General features: G+C 43.2%; 1 protein-coding gene across 3 annotated transcripts in view; it reads right to left on the bottom strand.

Moving 5' to 3' along the window:
* The window catches only part of LOC104020286 (putative tRNA methyltransferase 9B), a 50,689-nt gene extending 32,537 nt beyond the window's left edge, over window positions 1–18,152 (bottom strand). For all 3 annotated transcript variants that reach the window (XM_087758673.1, XM_087758671.1, XM_087758672.1), the window contains exon 1: window positions 18,080–18,152. The gene's annotated coding sequence lies outside the window, so the exon portion shown is untranslated. The remainder of the gene's footprint in view (window positions 1–18,079) is intronic.
* Between the last annotated feature and the right edge of the window lie 483 nt (window positions 18,153–18,635).

Below are 18,635 nucleotides of genomic sequence, written 5' to 3'. Positions count from 1 at the left end.
GCCTGACCCACTCCCCCTTCCTCCCTGCTCTCCCCACCTCTGAGCAAGCAACGTGAGAGTCTGGTTGGTGTAGCAGTGCCCCAGCTAAGCAGGAAGGATTTCATTGTAAGCAACTGCAGCCCACTGAAATATGCACATCCAACCCCACTGAAGTTGGCAAGAGTTTCCACAATTAATTCCAGCTATAGCCTCCCCTATCTGGTTTTACAATGCTAGATCATCAAAGTTACAGGGGCGGTATATACAACCTGCTATATTCTCACAGAAAGCTGTGGGATCACAGCGAGGCCTCCAATATTTCTAAATTTGGTTTCACAGATTTAATACTTGAGGGAAGAATGGGACAGAACAGGTAGAAGACAGTGCAAAATAGCTTCCAGCCTCACAGAAAGGATCATGAGAATTTGAATTGCAGTACTAAAATGTCCCAAGCAGGATTTACTAACCCCTGGCTGCAGGACTTCCTCTCCTGCAGCTGCTTTCAATAATAAAGTCTCAGTGCCTACTGTTTTGTTCCTTACATACAAACAATTCCAAGTGGTTGCTTCAATTATGCTGAATACAAAGCTGCGATGTCTCTGGCCAGAATGACTTCTGACAGCTACAGGAGTTGCAAGGCCCCAGTCTTGCAGGCCTCCAGAATTTAATCATCTGTCTGCAAATAGTAGCTTGAACAGCCCCCAGGTTCTTCATGCTGGGATGAAAAGAGACAAAACGATGTTCACTTTGCAACACCTTTCAGCTTAAAAAGGATGAAACTTTAAAACCCCTCCAGAAATCCAAAGAATGGGAGCTCTTGGCTGCTAGCTCATAAAATACAAAGAAAAGAATGGCAGCGTGTTTGCTATTTCTTTTTTTCTTCAGAACAAAACAAAACCCTCTACAACTGACTTCAGACCAAAAAAAATAAGGAAGGGCTATGGGTAAATCCTGAATTATTTTCTTAAGCCAAACCAAACAAACATGATATAAAGAGAACAAGTGAGACAAAAGGGAATCCATAAAAATTTCAAAGCAATATGGAGCCACTTGTGAGCTAAGGTTTGATCTGTGTCATGATAATGTAATGCCAAAGTAACTCCAATGACATCAACAGAATTACTCTGGCTTTATAACAGCATGATTCATAATCTGGCACTGAACATATTTTTATTGAAGCCATCACTGCAGTTGCTACACTCCTCAGGTTTATAGATGTTTTAAAACTGTTCAGTGAGCTGTAGTTATTTCCAGGATATGGATATAGTAAAAGATATCAGCCAAAATGCTATGGGCCAAATTTAAAACTGATGGGACTTTGTACCACTTACTGACTGACATGAGCTGTGCATCTGACCTTCTGTGTGTTGTGTACATCAGTTAGGACAAGATGGATCTGTAGAGTGCTCTCATCTCCTTGCCAAAGTGCTAAACAACATAATGAGAGTGGTCAAAATTAAATGCAAGGTCACCAAAGACTCAGACTTGGGACTGCAAATATCCCGTCAGAATCCTGTCCTCCAGCATGTAACTGAAGCTAGCCTAAGGTAAAGACCATGTTTTGCTCAGTGAGCTCATGGGATTTTTCTGCATTTCATGCAGCAGAAGTCTGGGCTTGACTCAGGGGGTCCCTTCCCTTCTGATGAGGGTAAGGCTCTGTGTCCCTTAGCCAAGAAGCTGACTGAATTCCAGTCTATGAAAGCCTTGATGTGCGAGAGATTTGGAAGCCATGCAAAATTTATAAATTTGCTCTGTGGTAAAGGAGCGCCAGCCCCGGCTGCTGTTGTGGAGAAGTGATGGGGGGTGGAAGCGAAATGAGATATCAAGGAGTATGAAGTGCAGGATAAAATGGAGGGAAGGGAACTGTGGGAAGTCAGAGCTCTGTTTTCTGCACCACAGTTGGAAAAAGTAAATCCATTGTTTGTATTTTTTAAAGCTGCATAAAGGACCTGGCCTCCCAGTAGTAAGTCAGCTTTCAAAAATCTCTAGGCAGTCCAGAAAGAGTCAGACTCTCCAGCTATTGCCTGAAGAATGCTCAATGTCTTCATCTCATTTCATCTCATCATTTTTTCCCCCCAAAACATTCAAACGGATAAGTTCCATGTCACCATCTGTTAACTCTTCACTCTCTGTATCTAGTCCAGTTTGGTCAAGTTCAGCCAGCCATGGTCATTCATTCCATAAGGTGGATTCGCTTTCGTGGTAGCTGGACTGTTCTCATGGTCCCTATGCCAGACATTTGCCTCCTTGCTTGCTACTGTAGTTAATCCCATAATCTGATTTCACATTCTACTTTCCTTCTAACATCTTAATTTTTTTCTAACCCTGTTTCACCTGACACCTGCTGACTCTGGAAGACTTTTTACCTCTGCTGTCCCAAGCAACTTCAGCTGAAAGCGAGATGGAACAGGGTTGGATGGCCAATACCCACTTCCAGCAGTGGCTGTGGCACAACACTCCTCTGGCCAGAAGACACTGTCTTTGCATGTGTGTGCGTCCACTAATGCACAACGACACGTTCATACCTATGTGCTGAGTCTTCTCGTTATGACGGGACGATATGTTCCTGTTACAGAGAAGGGCCAAAATCTCTCAGCCACGTTAGCAGAGATATGAAGTAATTTTACATTGGGATAAAACCTAGAAAGTGGTCTCTTCCTTTCTACGCAATTCAGTGATGTTGGCAAAAATTAGTCTAAAAGACAAAGGTCTTCTATTTATTAGAAAATTCACAAAGTAGTCCTCATAAACAGATAAATATGATGTGATCTGTAAAAAATAAATTTGTTGATGTACAAAGATAAAAAGTTACGTATATTGCACTACAGCATCCTGAGCATTAAGTTTTAAAGTCAAATGAATGTTCTAAAAGAGTTTTGATATACGACTCACTAAACAAAACAAGCTTCACAATAGGAAAGAGAAAAAAATTAATAGGAGTTATTAGTAATTTATTTCTCATGAGTGAACTTCCTACCAATTGCCCAGTCACTTTATATAAAACAATACAAAGAGATAAAAAAAATATTACAGTCTGCTGTAGGAAATGCATTCTGGAATAAATATGGGTTTGAAAGTCACAATAAAGAAGGTTCTTCTGAAGCCAAAGGAGAACTTCAATGTCCCTAACAGGACTATAACTGATGGCAAAGAACAGTAATTCTCCTGCCTGTGCAATCTGTCCTACTCAGTCTCCTTGGCCTAAGGAATGAGATAGGATGTAGAGTGCCAAAAATTCAGTAATATTATATTCTGAAATTAAAGGAAAAATTGGCAAAAGAAAATATCTTCATCATTTTTCTCCACATTTTTCTCTTCATTGCAATAAGAAAGACAATAGAATAATGACCAGCTGGTGAATAAAGTGGCCTATAGCTTCTCATATGGCAAAATAATCAGAGAAGTTCAATGGCAAAGCATCTGCTCCATGCAGGATGACATCAATCCAAGCTTCTAAAGGAAGGGAAAACCCTTGCTGCTTAGACGGATATTAAACCTTTCTGGAATCTGAAATATATGTCCCTTATTAGAACAGTCATTCGTGCTCTTCAGAAGAATTGTCTCCTACAGCAGCTCTTAGATGAAACCAGGACAATTGAAAAAGTTTATAAAAGATGGATACTTTTGATATCATGACCTATAAGAGCTTGATAAGTCAGTAAAACTTTCAGAGTCCACTCAGGAGATGAAACTCCTGGTGAACTACAGCAATACACAAAAAAAATATTTTTGTAATAACAGAATATAGAGATTTCAGATCTTTACGTAATCCAAAGGGTTCTTGTTTCTGTTGAAAGGACTCTGCGGAGAACAGAGCTTGGCCTTTTTGCGTAAGGGGCTCCTGTAAGCAGTTTGGTCCCACCCGGCTGGCTTGGGCAAATGCAACATACCTACATCTTTATGTCTCCCACTGCACAAGTGATCTTCCATAGCAAGAATGACCTTGGGGGGTCAAGGTTGTGTATGGGGCCACAGACAACACTGAATGAAGCAGCTGCAGAATGAGCTCATGACAGAGACTGACCAACTCGCAGGACCGTAAGTCAAAAAAGATGGAACAAAGATACCTTTTTCACCCCTCCCTTCTACCTATATTATAGAAAAACCTCAATTACCTCTTAGCAGTAAAGATTCTGAGACACACGGATGAATGGATCTGATTCCACTAGCACAGAGCACTAGCATGCATGTAAATTAGTGTTAATTATAAGATGTTCAGTCTTTCACTATAATTCATATCTTGGGAGGCCCCAAAAATTATTTCATAGAAAGCAGAGGTGCCTTTCTTTTAATTACAAACTCTAAGTTATGCATTTGGAAAATTGAAAAGTCTTAAAAGCGTAGTTATTCTCTACTGACTACCGAATTTTAAAGTATCATTAACTGGAACAGATAAAACAAGATTAATTTAGATCACATTATGTCAGTAATGGCTCATAAACATTTCTGCAGGCCCAAGTTTTATCCCAGAAACAAAGCAAGTGCTGCACTGGCAGAGGTGCCTCCTGTCTGGAGGTCTGGCTCTGGCTGCAGCACACACCAGAAGCCTTGGGGGAAACCTGCATGTGACACCATGACAGCCCCAGAGGGAGGGGAAGAACACCTCCGGTCTCCTGAGTTCCTGGGAGTGATAATCTCTACCATCATCCTACTTAGAATAAATTTGGGATTGCTCCCTCTCCTTGCCCCCAGTTTGAATGAAACCACAAACAACTGCAAAAGGCAGCCACATGTTAAATGTCACACCAATACGCTTGCTGACATATATATTAGCATGTACGTATTATATATGCTTTTAAATTAAAAAAAAAGAATTATTTGTTTAAAAATGTTACTAATTTTAAATTAGCCTTTTACATTTTTTTCATACTACATGGTTGTTCCTTTGTTTCAAAAATATTTGCCACCTTTCTACAAAAATGGGCTACTTCAGTTCTATTTTATGAAATACTTTCTGTTCTTATCTTCTTTCTAGCTGCTCTATGTGACTTTTGACTGTGTTGCATTCTCTGTATCTTGCTTTTCCGTTCTTCCCTGGAATATAAATGCCAGCTTTATTAAATCTGCTGTGACACCAATCCTACATGGAAGTACTTGGGGCCCTAGTCTGATCTCATTGATGCCAATGGGAAAATAATTGTCCTCTAAATTAATCAATGTTGGCCAGGCAATAGGCTTGTCATGTCAATAAGGAGAAAGCTATTGCCCAGCTGTTAAATTTAGAGTATTGATACAGAAAGAATTCTAATCATTTGCTAGATAACTTATTTTTCCCGCACTCCCATCTCCTGCCCTGTGCTCCTGCAGTTTGCTGCTTCCCATCACAAGCACTTGTTTGATTCTGAAGACGGCTAAAACAGGTTGCCTACGTGTGGTCAAATCCAAACCCTTGCAAAACAAACCAACCAGACAAATCCTGCTGTTTTGACAGGTTATAGGAAGACCGAGCACACGCTGACTCAGTCTCAGTGGTCAAAAAACCCACCGGCCCCTTTACCCATAAGTGTCCGGCTTTCTGAGGATTTAGCTTATGTACAAATACAAACTAGAGAAGAGGCAATTCTCCAAACTGCTCAACTATTTAAAAAATCAGTTAAAATTTTAATGGAAATGCTTAGTCTGCCTTGTCACCCAATTATTAATCTGACATTTACTTCTATATATGTCATTAGCATATCTGCCTACTGGCTATTTAACCTATGAATACATTTACCATTTTTTCAGCTCACAGGACAACGAGCTCATCTGCCTGCCTAGAATGGACAGTTTATTACTGCACCCATTTTTTCCCTGTGTATTAGTCTGTTTTTAATCATAGAACCATACAATCGTATAAGTTGGAAAAGACCTTTAAGATCATCAAGTCCAACCGTTAACCTAGCACTGCCAAGTCCACCACTAAACCATGCCCCTAAGCACCACATCTATCCGTCTTTTAAATACCTCCAGGGATGGGGACTCAACCACTTCCCTGGGCAGCCTGTTCCAATGCCTGACTACCCTTTTGGTGAAGAAGTTTTTCCTAATATCCAACCTAAACTTCCCCTGGCGCCGCTTGAAGCTGTTTCCTCTCGTCTTATCCCTTGTTACTTGGGAGAAGAGACTGACTCCCACCTCACTACAACCTCCTTTCAGGGAGTTCTAGAGAGCGAGAAGGTCTCCCCTCAGCCTCCTTTTCTCCAGGCTAAACAACCCCAGCTCCCTCAGCCGCTCTGCATAAGACTTGTTCTCTAGACCCTTCACCAACTTCATTGCCCTTCTCTGGACACGCTCCAGCACCTCGATGTCCTTCTTGTAGTGAGGGGCCCAAAACTGTACACAGTACTCAAGGTGCGGCCTCACCAGTGATGAGTACAGGAGGACGATCACTTCCGTAGTCCTGCTGGCCACACTATTTCTGGTACAAGCCAGGATGCCATTGGCCCTGTCGTCCACCTGAGCACACTGCCGGCTCATATTAAGCTGGCTGTTGACCAACACCGCCAGGCAGCTCTCCAGCCACTCCTCCCCAAGCCTGTAGCGTTGCATGGGGTTGTTGTGACCCAAGTGCAGGACCCGGCACTTGGCCTTGTTGAACCTTATGCAATTGGCCTTGGCCCATTGATCTACGACGGCTTCATCTATCACTCTCTGGTTTCTAAGTCTACTCATGAACTCCTGTAAAAAACTTTTATCAAACCTTTTCAAAAGGATAGAACTATGTCCATTTGTGCTTCTTTCCACACTAGCTTGAAGGTACTTTCAAAGAACACTAATATGTTAGAGAAACACGATTTTTAGCAGCTAGCTGTATTTTAATTTTCATTTTACCACCCCCCACTACTCAGCAAAGTTTTTGTGAGCTGTGATTTCCCCAGACTGAAAGCATATGCTGTGGATTCCAGGTGGGTGATGGTGCAGGAGGACCTGAGAGCATGCATCACGACGGGCTTACCTGTTGATCAGAGATTGTTATTTTTCACTGCCTCCCTACACTTAGTAGAATGCCTCCATACAGTGCAGGCCAAATGAGAACTCCCTGGGCTCCAGCTGAGATACTTGGTTAAAATCACTGCAACCCTGCAACTTTTTTGTTTGGGGGAAATTTCCCATTTGCCTACTGTAGAACAATTCTTAAGAAACCATGTGGGCATTGCTATGAAGGAATTCTCTCCAAGCAGACATAAGCCCATCTTTTTCCACCTCCTGCTCCCTTCGAAGCTTGCCTTCGGCCCGTCTGTGTGAGCAGGCTGATATACAAAGACACTGGATCAAAAGGAGGCAGCAGGGGATTGCAGAGTATCAAGTGACTTCCCAGCCTTATCCCTGTCTCCCTGACAGGCAGTATGCCAAGTGAAGGTTGGGAAATGAGTACAGAATCCATCTGGACACCACAAAATACTAGGCAGTGTTTAGGCCACTGTCTGAGACTGCTGCTGACCCAGAATTGTCTCCCTGTTTCCTTTACTCCCCTGCCTGCCAGCAACCCTGTGCTGTTTCTTGAATCACAGCCCAGGCCACCTTTGTGGTAGACATGAGCACACTGCTCTCTGCTCATGTTCATTATAAAATTTTCGGTCTGATGCAGTTATACAATGGTAATACAATTGTACCGGAATTGAATAACTGCATTAGCTGAGCTAGTACAGTTTTCCTTCTTTGGGCACAGCACCATGCCAAGGAAAAACCCAGTCTCTGGAGCATGACCATTCATTCGCAGGCAAAAGACTATGGAGGTGAACTGTAAGCTCTTTTGTTCATGGCTTACCATTGCCTTGCACAACAGGGACCCAGTCCATGGCCCGGCACCCTAAGCACCCCAAAAGTGCTGCTGTAACTATGCAACAACTACTAATGCCAGCAGGCAAAGTATCATCCATTTTAAGCTCTGATTTTATACAGTGTTCTGCTTTGTCCTTTTTTAACAGGATTTTAAAAAACTAAAATCACACCATTCAACCAAAATCAGTTAAAACAGTGCTCAGTTATCTTAGGAATACACAGGCAGGAGTCTGTGTAGACAGGACCAACAAACAAAACCTCTCCTATTAGAGAAGAGGGTACCCCATGCCAAGGATGAACAGCGCTGATGCTCCAAAAAGTACTTGCACTTCACCTCTGAAATACTGCAGAGCCAATCGCAGGGTGCATGAACACAGTGAGGTTTTATCTCGACAAACTGACTGCATGACAGCCTCTTCACGGAAGCTTAAATTTCATCTGAATACTAATGCTGGCATTGTGTTGACTTTACAATGCAGAGTTCTCACACTCCCACTATCAGCTCAACCACCGTACAAATTTCCTTCATTACTCACATTCCAAAACCCTCCCTTGCAGGAAATTACATGCATTTCAACACTGACAACAAGCAAGAACTGACAAGTAAATATTCTGCTGCAATGGGATTTGAAATCTGGACTTCGAATGCTTTCATCTCCAGATGATATTGTATCATAGGCTTTTTCACACGAAGCTTTAAAATTTTGTGTCGCCTTTGCAAAGCCACAAAAAGAATCACTGAAGAGTGTGAAATTTCAATTAATATTGGCTCCCAACAGTTAAGTCAATTAGAGAAAAATATTCAGTATATATACCTTTTCAAAAGGCTGAAGATTGGAAAAATCTTGAAAAAAGTATTTTGAAAGAGAAAGAAAAAGTTCCTGTCTTCTCAATTACACGAATGAAAATCCAAGACTGTTAGAGTTGCTACTTCAGGTTGTACAGGTAATATGAAAAGAAAAATATACAGAATCAATACCAGCCCTGTCCTCATTATGCAATGATGAGAATGTATCCCACACAACCAAATCCAAATCCAAATTCTAATTTGAGAAACAATCCATCTTGTTGCAGATTATCTTCGTTGGCGCTTTACAAATATCAAAAGCCCTTATAGTGGGGAACTGCCATCTACCAAACTGGGGAAGGAACGCAGCTGGAATGTGCTGTGTTTTGCCAATCCCAGGCTGAGAAAAATTCCCATTAGGGTCACAGGGCAGGTTTCAGCAATTTTCAGGCTGTAATATACTGCAAAACTACTAGACCCCAGCAAGAGGGAGATGCAGTTTACTCCATCATGGTCCCCTCCTCTGCCGTTTCCACAATTCAGCACCAATTTTAGGCAACAGAATAAAATTGAGCTCTATGATATAAGTAGGCGTGATTTCCATCCTTCAGACCCCTTCTGCCATTACTTTGTGCCATTACACCTACAAAGCCCTGAGATCAGTTCAACGGGCAGTAAGCTGTGCCTGAACTGTATCACAGGCACCAGTACTGCGCTGTGCTTACCTTATGCCCCCCTTTTATGCTTCAGCTATTATTATCTGCGTGTGTAACAGCCAGCTTTCCACTTTCTCTTTCATATGAACCTCATTGTTTCAGTGCTCTACGTGTCCCACTGCATCACACACACCTATATCCATGCCCTGGCGGGCAGCAAACACACGTGAAAGAGCCAATTGTCAGTGCCTGTCAAAATGGTAAAAGGCTCAACAATAATCACCTGTCCCTTGGTGGGGCTGGATTTCTTTCCTCTACCCATACGCCGAGTTTCACATGCATGTTGGAACATGGTACCTATGAGCCTGGTACCTGTCTGTCCTTTTGGTTAAAATCAGCCAGCATTTTAAGAAATTACTGGGGAAAGGAGCGACCAGCTTACAAGGCAACACGGTTGCATGAGTTGTGTATCCTTCGGAAACCAGGAAACGAAATAAGTAATTGGATTCTGTAATAATTGACTTTGTCTTAGTGGGTCTGAATTAATCCAAAGGATTAATATTTGTGAAAAGAAAGAAGGAAAAACTCACCATCTCATTTATTTTTCCTCCCCAACTATCTGCTGCCAGCATAGGCTAGTGTTTCTCCTCTCGTTGTTTACTGCAGTTCATTTTATCTTCAGGCAGGCATATATTTTAATCTGAGCTATTCCAGGAAATTCTGTAGATGTTGTGGAGTTGCTGCAAATTTTCACCACGGTAACTAAACTTGGAAGTTATATAAATATATATTTTGTCTTTTTATTTTGCTTGTTTTTCAGTTCTGTGCCCAGCCTTTCAGTTCTTTACATCTGCATTGCTGCATCAAGTCTCCACTTCAGAGGAATATTCCCCAAAGTCCCTGTTCCTTGAAACACAGTATTTTCTTTAAAAGGCAGAAATGACTTTGTGGTCTGACACTGGAATACCTGAGGGATTTCTACTGAACTTACTATGTGAATGTTGACAGAATCAGCAGGAGACAAATAGCAGCTTTACTCTTCTAAACAGGGTTGTGGAAATGCCACTGTATTTATAATGGAATGTATAAATCCTCCAATCCCTTTGTTCGTTGTTCTGCAAGAACTTGCTTAAACTAAACTAAACTAAACAAAAAACACTTGTGCAGCAATTCTGTTAGATTACACCAACAACAGAGGAATAAATGAATATGCTAGTCACAGTCTATAGCAGTCTCTCCAAAGTTCCTCGTTTTCCACCATACTGATTTATGCCTAATGCAGAAGATGACTTATCATGCACAGGTGTATTATTAATGTTACGTTAGAGGTAATACACGGCAAGGTCTGCAATAATAAAACAGTCACTGGACTTTGGCTGACAAAATAAGGAAAATCACTACCTGTGAATACCTTCTGTGTTTGACTTCTCATTGGCAGAGAAAATGAGATTTCCCCAGTGGGAAAATCACTGGGAGACGATGCTCCACTTGCTACTAAAATACTCTAGTCTCATCTTCATTTGGAGTGCACGTGGAGAGAAGAGGTAAAACAGCCACATCCGACTCTATTCATTCTTAAGTAATTAAAAAAAAAAACCAGTGCCAAGCAGAACCTGAAAGACTCCAGAAAACTACACAATAAGGGTAGAGAGTGAGAAGACAGGACCGAGTGAGTAAACAACTAAGATTAGATTAGGATAGATTTATACCTCATTCTGACCTACTTCTCTTTACAAAATGGGGTGAATTACTTCAGACATGTTTGAAGTTGTATGTGTGCACTCTCTGTCACGCTGGACGCTTTCCTCAGTCTTCTTTCTTCTTAAAGAGAAAAAAGACACAAAAATGGAAAAGAAATGTATGCTACTCCCCTCTTTCTCAGAAAAAGGCCACAGGTCATAATGAGGTATGCAAGACCTTTACCATTTATTCTAAACTGGTAACATGACTAAATTTGCATTTGACATCTATGAGCACAACAAAGCCCAGGGCACAGAGGGCAAAAACGCAGCTGCACACACTAAAAAAAATAGGGAGAATATGCAGAAGCCAAGAGTCCTACAGTTCTGAGGACTGCATTAAGGAAGGGTAACATGACATGTATCTCCCATCCCTTTCTGGGTTGCATGTATAAAAATATCTCTAGCCCACTTTGGTTCCTTTGATGCAAACAAGTTTGCATCAGTGTAACTGAGGGTATGTCAACACGGCATTCAAAGGCATAATTTTGGATTGTGTGGATATACTCAACTTTTAAAATATCTAGTTCATGTACTCAAAGCACTGTAGCTGTGGATCGAGTCAAACACATGTTTTCTGACAAAGTTGCCAGAAGATATAAACTACTGAAATTTTGTCCAGACTGGGACCCATTATAGAAGCCATTCAACTCCATTTTCTTTCCAAACCCAGGATAAACTAGCCACAGAGATTAAAAAAAAATCAGGATGCGACTCTTTATTTGGGTTATTCTGACCATAGTACTGTGACACCATGTCTAGTGGCATTAGTATTGCAGCCAACAGCAGTAAATTAAACGTGCTTGGGACTGTGCTTGGGACTGTGCTTGGGACTGTGCTGGCACTGAGGCAACTGGGACACAAAAGCCAACTGAGACAGAACAGCCACACAAAAACCTCTCACCCCTCCATACTGGATGGCTGCACCCGTACTACCCACTGAGAGAGTCCCTGGCCCATGCCTACTCCTGATCCATGGCCAGGATTTGTGTATGAGTACAAGCACGGTTAAAATGGTGCCAGCACAGTGTCGAAGTGAGCCAGAGACCAAGCTAAAGGACTGGATCTCTACTCATCCACATTGCTTGACTCTTAGAGCATGTTTTGAGCTACTCTGGGTTTCTCCAAGACACCCAAGGACAGCTTGGGGGAGAGCTCACTCCATGGACTATCTGCAACAGGCAGTAGAAGTATAACTGCACCAGGGGTGTCTTACAACAGTCCCAGCTTCAGACCCTCAAACTCTTCCATATATCCTCCTGCCGCATCACAGGGCATGCCACGCACCTTGTTTCACACCGCACAAACAAGACTGCAGAGAGCTGCAACACAGATATCACATTATTTCAGGCAACTCAAGCTGAAAATAATATTTATGTCTTTGGGCCTCAAAAGCACCGCTTGAGGCACAGGGAGACCCACAGCCAAGTGCCAAGTAGCTTGGAAGAAGTCAGTGTACTAGATAAAGAGCTCGCCCTGAGTAATCTGGCTGTGAGCCAGCTTGCCTCAGATTGCTCTGTAGCACCCTCCTATTCATCAGTACAGAAACAGCTTATGAGGTATTGCAGAGATGCGGAATAATCCACTGATTCTTCCATTCCTCGTTCTACGTGCATTACATGTAGAGCCTTCCCTTCCTCACCCTAAAATGTCCTCCCTACAACTTCCATAGCATGGACAATTATGAACTTCAGTTTAGTGGTCCCTTCGAGTGCTTTACAGACCCTCTTGTAGTCTGGGTGTTTATAGAAAGGATGTGATGCCCCTCAAACTGTCTGGTACTTTGGGTCAATTTTAAAGTGGCCCTCAAATCCAGGTCTGCAGGTCTATCTATACCATAAACCTCTGCATTTGCCCTAAAGCACTCCAGTCTGAAACTACCACTCTTCCAACTCACGCAGTTCACCCCTTGCCTGCCTCTTCCTTCAGTTTGTTCAGCTTAGGCTGAAGGTTTGAGAATGGGAGGTCAGTAACTGACTGTCCCACGAACTCCCTTGTATGCCTCACTTCTGACCCCCAGTTCTCCGGTGCCTCTCTCTGTTGTCCATATGAAGAGACCAGCTGGAAAAAGAGCCACGAAATTCACACACCATTTCCGAGGAGGCCTCTATTTTGCAGTTAAGAAGCACAAAATGTGGGCTGCTCTGCTGTGCATTGTGAAAAGAGATACAGATGGTGTAAGACAGCTCACGTGCTTCAGAATAATTGAGAAGGAACCTCAGGATAGACCTTACATATCAATGTAGACATATTATACTTCCTTTGCAGATGGCGCACACCACGGCATATAGATGTACCAGAAGCTCTTCACCCCACGGAAGTAAAAGCTGCATGCCTTCTAAATAAAAAAAAAAAAAACCCACCATCACACAGCTAAAATGAAGCAATCAATAATCTTGCCACTAGGTCTATTTCTTGAGTTCAACAAGGTACCTGACTGATCACGAATAAAAAATACTGTCTCTTTCTTAAATTACGGACACAAAGCGATTTCAGTTTTGCTGGGTACACACAGAAAAGAGAGGATTCTCTCCCTCCTTTTTGAATGACACTGGGAATATTTTGTTTTAATCAATTAAAGTCTGATGCTGCTACACTGCAATCAGAATAAGAAGTTCTGACTATATTATATTTTTTCCCCTTTCCTAAGATGTTTCTACTTTCTCACTGCAAAATGCTTCTAGCTGTAAATTATTTCTGCATTTCAGATTTATACAGAAATATGTATAAACCAAATGAAGAAAAATGAAAATATATTCATGCAGCTGTTTCTGCCTATCACCTTTAATCTTTCATGCACTTTAAAATATGTGCTTCCCACAAAGGGAGAGAGAGATCTATTTTTGCTTTATGCGAATATAAAAGTAATTTGTTGCCATAGCAATATTTTTCCATCCAAATGCTCTTAACACCACAGTTGCTTTAGGTTTTGGGCAAACTGTAACTATCCCAAAAAACCATGTAAAGCGTTATGCTTCAATACCCTCTTTAGTTCCATTATAATCACATCTTTCTGCTAGACATCATTAACAAAAAATAATTCAATACAGATGTTTATGTCTATACAAGCTTACTCCTAGAGACCACTTTAAAAATCATTTGCTTGCATCTTATTTAATTCAATTTGCATTAAATTTCTGTAGAATGAACTGAAAAAAACCCACCCCAGTCTCTATCCAGTGGGCCAAATTCTGAAGCCCACAGGAACTGTGCACGAATCTAAAGAAAGATGTTCATCCCCTGCATGCTGTACTTTCTTAAATTCCCACCCCCCCCGCCCCCTTGCATAGTGCTCTTTAGTAGGGTTCTCAGAGACGTCAGCCCTGTTCATTTCCATAGCAACCCTATCTGCAGAGTGGAACAATTTGTTAAAATTGTTGGGGTTCAGCCTTTGAAAACAGCAATACCACAAAGACTGGTATGAGAAGCCTCGCAGAGCTGGGGTTAGGAATCACAGGAGCACCATTTTTTTCATCTTAATTTTGACTCTGTCCTGGGAACAGCAACTTCCATGGCTCTGGAAGGATGTTTCATGCAAGCTGGAACTATGGGTTACGGTATGCAAAACAGCGCCGAGTTGAAGCTTACTATGTATTCTTATCACAGTATAACATAATGTTTAAATACAAATAAAACAGAAACCAAATGAAACATATAATCCTCAAGATCTTAATAAAAAAAAAAAAACCCAAACCAGAACACACAGATGTTGGCAGCTTTCCACTCTCTTCCACCTACACCTTAAGAGCGCTTTCACAGTACAGGGGATTTGTGTAAATTGAGGCTGACCGCCCCAGCCCACTGACAGCGCTTCCAGGCATGATGCCACACTAAACTCTGTCAAAACCTCCACACTGGCCACCTGGTGCTCATACGTCCAGTGAAGTTCTCCAGATGTGACCAAAGCTGAATCACTGTGCAGTTCATTTGGAAAGAAGGCACTGTATGGGTGCATGTCATTGTTTTACTGTTTCTGACTGGATAGGAGTTGTGCACATGTAACCGTCCTTGCTACCTTACACACATTTTCAACAGCCCTTGACAGCTTGTTTGCCTGTTTTGCTGCACACTCTTGAGCCTGTGTAGCCTTGCTACACACTCAAGAGCCTGTAAACCCTTTGGGGATATTTATTATATATCCCACAGGGGGCCTGGTAAGCTTTTCTGTAAGACTGGAACATAAACACTAAATAAACATGCTTGTTATAGACCAGACATGCTAACACAGTGTCCTATTTCTTAAAAAATCTATCATATGCTTTCTTAACCCAGTTGTAAATCATGATTTACTGTTGTATTTAAATTGTCACCATCTGTTTAAAGCAGACATGAAATGCAAAATGGTCTTTTTTTTCACTCTCTCACAGCCAACCTGAAATGCAACATGCATTTTATACTTCTGAATACAACTGACTCCGCTGCAGACCGCCCTTCTTTTGTGCAATCATTTGCACTGGTAGTGCCTGCATGTGTCTCATATAGCAACACAGAGAGGGAAAGGAGGTAGCACAATGTAACTGCAAGCCCACGAAAAGCAATCAGGGGGTCTTCAATAGACAGATACTTGCAGTATATAAACTGCCATAACATACTTGCCTTAAGGTGAAGTTTCATGGTCAGCTTAAGACAAACAAAATCCACGTACTATTGCAAAACCACGAGCGTTCTTGCCTTCCCTTCTGCCCCACTCTGCAAGCTGCTGTCCACTCCCTTCTGCCAGCATTAAAGCAAGACTGGGAAGCCTCTCTAGCCAAAAGCATTTTTCTGTTTTTGAGTTTTGCCAGGTTAGTTTTCAGTCAGATCAGTTTCCAGACCTGGCTGATCATGCAACCAGACACATAAACCCTAGTGAAGGAGTGAAATTATCCCTTTCAAGGGCATCGCACACAGCGCAAATGGAGGTCAGTTAATCCCTGTTGTGAAAGAACACTCTTAACTGACTAGGTTTCATATTGATAGTGTTCTCTAAGGGGTAATACACAAAATAACTATCAATCAGTATGTGTCAGGCAGTTTACTGCCAGAGGAAACAACCTACTGTAAACAATGTTTCTGTAAGACAGGTGTATATTTAGTTCACTGTTTTACAGATAAGGAAAGAAACCAAACCACATTAACTTTTATTCCTAAGGTCAAAGACAAAATACATAAAGCAGTATACAAGGAGAGATCTCCTGACTCTGAAGTCCTGTACCTTAACTACAAGGCTACCTTTCTTTGCATATGCACTTCTCTTTCATGTGTGAATGCACACATATAGATTTATGTTTCATAAAGAAATGTGTCTAACACTGTGAAAAATTGATTTTTGTGGTCAAAAACAAAATAACAACTGATTTTATGAGCTCTACTAAATTACAGGAGCAACAGAGAAAATTAACAAGCAGAATGTGCACAAAAGAATGTTATATAGCATCACACAGCTAGACTTCATTCTTAGTAGCAAAATTGTTAACTGGTTTTTACACCTTGGCATAACTATTAAAGAACCATTCCATGTTTTACACTGCTGACTTCCACATGTGTTTTGAGATGCCTTTTTTTTTTTTAAATGTGAAATTCAAATAATTTTGGTTTACCAAGAATCAACAGGTGTTAACAATATCATTGCATCAAGGCATAGTGCTTATTACTATTATTTTATTCTTAAGTTCAATCAAATGCCACTTGATAGGTAGGGAACATAAACTACTTTAAACACAATGGCAGATGAGCTCAGTTTTGCTTGTGTCAACATCATAGTTTTAGAAATGCCAGCTAACAATGAGCTTTATTGTATCAAATGGGATAGGTGATCAGGCATTGAACCATTTTCCTTCTGGCTGCCTACTTTCTCTCCATAGTCAGGCAGATCCACGACTGGCAACGCTCCAAAAGGCATGGAGATTCATAAATGCAAGTATGTATTAAATATGCAAACATTATGGATCAGTGTGCCCTGAAATATGCATGTTCTTAAAACATAGCAACATAGTTTCCTGATAGTATGTAATGACATCTGACAGCTCGTATTCTAAACAGATTTCCTTCTGGAAGAAGAATTAGTGGGGAATACAAATAGAGGGATACAAGAAAGTAAAATAAGTATGTTGACAGGAAGAAAGAAAATGCAAGGGCAAATACAAAACTCCCCAGTGTTGATCACGCTACAGAAACTCCTGACCATACTGCAGTACACGGAGCAGAAGGTCTGTTCCCCCAAATCACACAGCAGAGAGCTTGGGAGAGTCTGGGAAAGGAAGGACGTGAACTTGGGAGCAGAGGTATGCCGATGAATCTGCAAGCGTGCAGGCTTCCCAGCCAAACTCTGGAAAGAAGGATGAAGCAACTGTAAAGGTGCTCAAGGGGGCAGACACACAGCCCTCACAGACCTCTCAATCCTCTGCCTTAGGTCAGGGCTTTACCCTTCGTGAGGTCAGGGATTTGCTCCTCCTTACACACAGTGAAGCATCCATCAAAGTTGTGCAGTAAGCAGCTTCACCAGCTGGAAATAATGTGCCAGAGAAAGATTTTATTTAAATAAGCAAAATACTGGGAGGGCCGATTCTCACAGTTGCCACCCTGACAGCCGAAGGCAGGCAGGTGGTATTAAGATCCCGTACAGAGAAGGCAGCTTGGTGCCGGACTAGCATAAAAAACCACAACTGCAGCCCGCGCCCTTGAGAAGTCCGAGGAAACGGAGCCGCAGGCGGGGCAGCGCCGGGCCGGCCCACCGCCGGCCTCAGAGACTTGCACCCGCCGGGCTCCTGAGGGAGCCACCCCTCCTCAGGGGCGGACCCCCACGGCCCCGCGCCTGCCGGACCTCGCTGCGTGGCCTCGCCCCCCGCGGTCGGTTCTACACCGAGGAAATAAGCATTGAGCTCCCGTTTACGCTGCGAGACGGGCTGTAGGCCCGGGGGAGGCTCAGGGAGTCGCGGCGCTACGGGGGGAGGCAGGACCCCGCCTGGGGAGACGCCAGCGGGGTCCGACCCTCCCCGCAGGCGGGAGCCGCCGCCCAGCCCGGCTCCAGGCGGGACTCCCCTTCCCAGGGCACGGCAAGCGGGACGCCGAGCTGCTGCCGGCCCCTCCGCCGCCCCCACCACACGCCCCTTGCCCTTTCCGCTTCCCCCCGGCCCGGCCCGGCCCGGCCCGGCGCGGCGCGCCCCTCCAGCACTTGCCCCGACACCTCCTTCCTCTGGCTGCAGCGCGGCCCCTCGCCCCGTTGCCGCCGCCCGGCTCGCGGGAGCTCCCCGCCCCGGCCCGGGCGGTGCCCGCGCTCCCTCCCTGCCTCCCGGAGCACGGCTCCTCTCCGCCGCTCGGCTGCCCGTCCCTCCATAAGTGAATGGGAGGGAGAGAACCCCACCAGGGTCCCCTATCCCAAGCTGGAGCTGGTCTCAGCCCTCGGGCTGGCCGGGCAGGGGCGTGAGGCCCTGAGGCGAGCAGCCCACCTGCGGCCATGCCTGGGGATGCCAGATCGCTCCAGCCCCTTCCAGTGCTCCCCCGCCTCAGGCAGTGCTTATAAATAGAAACGTGGACATTTACTCAGGTTCAATATGCGATGGCAAAGAGTTTCCGTAACTCTGATTGTGTATTTCAAAAGAGGGAGAAAAATAAGTGCAGTTCTCCAACGTTTTCTGAACAATATAAAGAAGGATGCGGGTCACCGAGGTGGGTATAAAAGAAAAGGATCCGGGGCATGGGGAATACTGCCATAAGACAAAAAGCTTAGCCCTC

This window comes from Nipponia nippon, unplaced genomic scaffold, assembly GCF_047370975.1.
Source record: "Nipponia nippon isolate SJK-2023a ecotype South Korea unplaced genomic scaffold, ASM4737097v1 scaffold_2, whole genome shotgun sequence".
Classification (NCBI taxonomy): Eukaryota; Metazoa; Chordata; class Aves; order Pelecaniformes; family Threskiornithidae; genus Nipponia; species Nipponia nippon.
The sequence above is the reverse complement of the archived record's forward strand: the minus strand, read 5'-3'. Positions and strand labels throughout refer to the sequence as shown.